Genomic DNA, 5,062 nt, shown 5'->3' on the forward strand with positions numbered 1-5,062 from the left:
TCTGTCTCTCAATCCTTTGAAGATACCTAAATATAATTTTTTTGAATTCCTTATCAGAGAGTTCCAATGCTGCTTCTTCCTCAGGGATGTGTTCTGGGTCTTTATCCTGTTCCCTTGTTTCTACCACTTTATCTTGCTTCTTTGTGTGGACTGTGATGGTCTCTTGTCTCCAAGACATTGTGGTATTGTATTAAGATCCCTATTAACTGTTTGTGAAGAACAGCCAAGGGTGATTCAGGCTCTTCTTGGTGTTTTTTTATCATTGGCCTCTTGGTGGAGAAGGAGGTGGTGGCTCTTGCTCAGTAAGTGAATTTGCAGGAGGTGTGGGTATACTTGTATCTTATGGGGACTGTTGCTATCTCCCACTCAGTTAGACAAAAATTACAATTGAATAACCATCAAAAAACTAAAAGCACATGGACAAGAAATACACCATGTAATCACACAGGAACAGTAACCAAAAAAGAAAAAAGGGAGAAAGGAAGAAAAAAACAAGAAAACCAGCAATATCTGGGGATAAAGCACTAAGAGAAAAAAGGTAGACAAGGAGAATAATGAAGAAAAAAATGGGAAAAATGTAAAAAACAAAAAACAAGGAACAGGGTTAACCATGAGAAAAAAAAAATTGAATCAGGAACAGGGAAAAGAAAAAAAAAAAGGTGTAAACTAGGACCTGGGAGGGAAAGAATAATAAAAAGGACAAAAGTATTATTAATAATAGTAGTTTTAAAACAGACAAATATAAGCAAACTAAACACCAGAAAAAAGAAAGAGAAAAAGAAAAAAAATCGGCAGAAGACAGGGCGGGGCACCCAGGCTCCGTCCAAGCACACAGACTGGAATGGAGTTCCTGCAGGCCCACAAGGTGGGTGAGAGTGGGGAGTGGCCACACCTCTGTTCACCAAGCGGGTATGGGATATAAGAATAACAAGAGGAATATCGCACCTTTTCAGTCATGCAGGTCCGGAGTGTCCTTGGGGTTACTGGAAAGCAGAAGCTCTTCTTAAGCCCCTGGAATCTGGTAGAGCACTGTCTCTTTAAATATCCAAAATGGTCAAACCACTTGTAAACATTCAAAATGGTGGCGTCCTCCGGACAGGCAAAAGTCCACAGTTCAGCTCATCCTCCTCTTCACCACTGCTTCCCCTTCTACTCCACAGCCATCAGAGCAGTCCTCCGTGCAGTCCCTGGCTAGAAGAGCTGATTTTCAGGTTAATTCTTAGGTCCTACCACCACTCGGGAATCTCCAAGCCATCTGTGCCATCAGGAGTGCTCAGGGTTGCTGCCAGACTGCAGGTCCATATGTCTCCTTTTTTGGTATTTTCAAGCAAATTCTTCTCCTAGTTGGGGTTTAGTCCACTTCTATATCCTTCCCTTCAAGGCTCAGGGGTCCAGGATTGTCTTCTGTATCTGTGTTAATTGGTTTCCCTTTTCTTTATTGAAGAGGGTCTGTGCAGACTTTCTGCCTATTCCGCCATCTTGGAATTGATCGATCTTGGTAAACATCTTTCTGGTATTCTTTGCTTTCAGCCAAGATTCATCTGACATCAGCAATGATATCCCTCATTCCATGCCCTCTTCTGAATCTAATTGGAATTTCCAGCAGTTCCCTGTCAGTATACTGCAGCAATTGTTTTTTAATTGTTTTCAGTAAAATTTTATTTGCATGTGATATTAATGACATTAATGATAATTTCTGCATTCTGTTGGATCACAATATTATCCCCATTTTATAAATGATAAAACTGAGCTCAGAGACTTAGGTAATGTGGTAAACAGAATAATAGCCGTCCAAGTATTTCTATTCCTTCATTATCAGAATCTTTCCTTACATGGAAAAAGGGGGCCCTTTGGTGCCTAAGGCATTTGACTGCTAACCAGAAAGTTGGCAGTTCAAACCCACCAGCCATTCCAAGGAAGGAAGACTGGGCAATCTACTTCCATAAAGATTTACTGCCTCAGAAACCCAAAGGGGGTTGCTGTGAGTTGGAACAGACTCAATGGCAGTGAGTTTGGGTTTTTTTGGGGGGGTTGCTGATAACTGCATCTGTTCTTTCCTCCATAATGAACTTCCTTCTGATGAGAGTTAAGTGTTGCCCTCTTCCTATGGGGTTTCTTATGTCATCCATAGCAAATGCCCTTGTACAAGTAATCCATGAAGCACTGGATCTATCTGGGTTTTAGAATGCAAATGTAAGTTATTAAGCCTGAGTGATTTGGCAGAAAGGGAGTTTATTTAAAGCACATTGAGCTTTTCAGGATTTCTGTGCAAGGTCTGGGAACCAGGCTTAGGCTGTTTGACCAGAACCAATGCCCCAAACTCTGCAATAGAACCAGCCTGGTGAATACCCCACTCCCCAACACTGCTGTCTCTGGACTCACTAGTTCCCAAAGCAAAGTCTGAGGTGGCTGCTTCTGGCTGGTGGAGCCCAGGTTACATGCCTTAACTCTTAGCAGCAAAGGAGGCTGGTGAAGCAAATCACGAACATTTTTGGCTTCTTGAACAGAAAGGACATCTCCAAAATGTGGAACAAAATTCAAAACCATTTAAAAAAAAAAAAAAAACTGGCATTACTGGCTGGATAGAGACTGGTGAAACCCCCGAGACCATAGCCCCTGGACACCCTTTGGGCCTGGAATTGGACTCACTCCTGTGGCTTAACTCTCAGCCAAACAAAAGACAGGCCTATAAGCCAAACAATTACACCACGGAGATGTACTCCTTTGAACAATAAAGCATGAGAGATCAGAAGGGCAGCGTCTGTGCAAGGAGAAAGTAAGGAAGCAGGAATGTATAGATAAGATGGATACAGAGAAGGGGTAACACCAGGGAGGAAGTGGGAAGAGAGCTGTTACATCGTAGGGATTGTAATCAGTGTCACGAAACAAAATGTGTATGAACTATTGAATGAAAAACTAATCTGCTGTGTAAAATTTCACCCAAATCACAATTTGTGTTTTTAGGTGCTGTCAAGTCAGCTCCAGCTCATAGCGACCCTATATACAGCAGAACAAAACACTGCCCTGTCCTGCGCCATCTTCACAATCCTTGCTATACTTGAGCCCATCTTGCAGCCACTTTGTCAATCCATCTCATTGAAGATCTTCCCCTTCTTTGCTGACCCTCCACTTTACCAAGTATGCTATCCTTCTCCATCTCCAGGGAATGGTCCTTCTTCCAGGACAGATTTGTTCATTCTTATAGCAAAAAAAAAAAAAAACCTCACTGCCATCAAGTCAATTCTGACTCATAGCGACCCCTCCTGGGGTTTCTGAGGCGGTACCTCTACAGAAGTAGACTGCTCATTCTTCCTTCTGAGGAGTGGCTGGTGGGTTTGAACTGCTAGCGTTTTGGTTAACAGTCAAATGCCTTAAGCACTACGCCACCAGAGCGCTCATTCTTATAGCAGTCCGTGGTATTTTCAGTATTTTTACCAACAGCATAATTCAAAGGCATCAACTCTTCTTTAGTCTTCCTTGTTCAAATCACAATAAACAGAAAAAAGAAAGAAAGGACATCTCTGTGTGCCAAGGCAGGCAACTCCCTAAATATAGGAAGGGGTTTAGACACCAGGCAGCCAAGGTAAATGGCAAATGCCCTAGGGACAGTGCAGTGTACCAGACTGGATTTTAAATACTCTTCCCCTTGCCCAAATAAACCCTCAAAGTGACCTCAAAGAGGCCACCAGTGCAGCTTCCCAATTCTGTCTGCTCTCTTTCTACTACTGGAAACTCTCCAAAGCCCTTCTGTGGGCAGGGTGTCCCCACTTGTGTTTGGAAACTAGAATCAGTTGATACAGGCAGACTCAGGGGACATAAAGTGCAGACTGTATTAAGGACCAGTTTCTGTGGTCAAGTTTTGGCTCAGCCTCAAGTTTCTGATCCTTAGCAGGACCCTTCTCTTCTCTGGGTCTTGTATCCCCCATTGTCATCCGAGGAGGTAAAACTGGGAGGCCCTTCTAGCTCAGATGTCCAGCAAGTTTCTGAATGATAGCTTAATATTGTTCCTTGAACTCACTCATTTTCATTATTGTCCTAAGGAATATTATCCATAAGTTCAGGGTGTACATTCTAGTTACATATTTTTCTTTTCTGCTTTACAAAAGTAATGCACAACTGTTGAAATTAAAAGTGTTTGTCAGAGAACTATGCAGAACTACTACATTTTGAGAGAGGAAAGGCATCAGAAGAGTTGGCTCCACATCCTGGTTCTACCACTTAGAGTGTAACCTCGGGCAAGTCACGTCACCTTTCCAAGCTTCAGTTTTTCCATCTGTAAATTAGGGTTAAGTCTTCTAAATAGGGTTGTAAGTGAGGAGTAGATCATATTAAACTATATCATTTGTGTTACCAGAATGGTGTTACCAAAACAGAGCTTTACATGTAGCTACCCATTACCATGAAGTTGATTCCGACTAATGTTGACCCCATGTGTTACAGAGTAGAACTGTTTTCATAGTGTTTGCTTGGCTATAATCTTTACAGAACCAGACCACTAGGCTTCTCTTTCACAGAACTACCAAACTTTCAGTTAGTAGTCGAGAACAAATGATTACACATAGTAGATGCTCAATAAAGAGTAGCTATTGTTTTGTTTCCAGATTAAGAAGAAAGGCTTGGTAATCTACCTCCAAAAATTAGCCAATGAAAACCCTCTGGATCACAACAGAATATTGTCCAATATAATTCTGGAAGGTGAGCTTCCTAGTTTGGAAGTCACTTGAACTATACGGTGGCTACAACAATGAACTTGAGCATGCCACGATCGTGAAAATGGTACAGGACTGTAATCTTTCATTCTGTTGCACATGAGATCACCATGAGCCAGGATTGCCCACTCAATGGCAGCTAATAACAACAGTCAAGATGGGACAGGCTCTGCATATAGTGGTAGCTGTGTTTATATTTGGCGTGATTGTTTTTCCCTGTTGATGGCAAATATGTATCCTTTCTGTTATTTTCCTGACACTTGCCAGTTGATAGGTTTTTATTTTGTTCATCTGTTGTTCAAATAAAAGCCAAGCAGGGAAAATGGAAACCCCCAGCTACATACGTACATGAC

The sequence above is a fragment of the Orycteropus afer genome, unplaced genomic scaffold (genome assembly GCF_000298275.1).
Source record: "Orycteropus afer afer isolate SDZICR_OR568_19922 unplaced genomic scaffold, OryAfe1.0 scaffold00144, whole genome shotgun sequence".
Lineage (NCBI taxonomy): Eukaryota > Metazoa > Chordata > Mammalia > Tubulidentata > Orycteropodidae > Orycteropus > Orycteropus afer.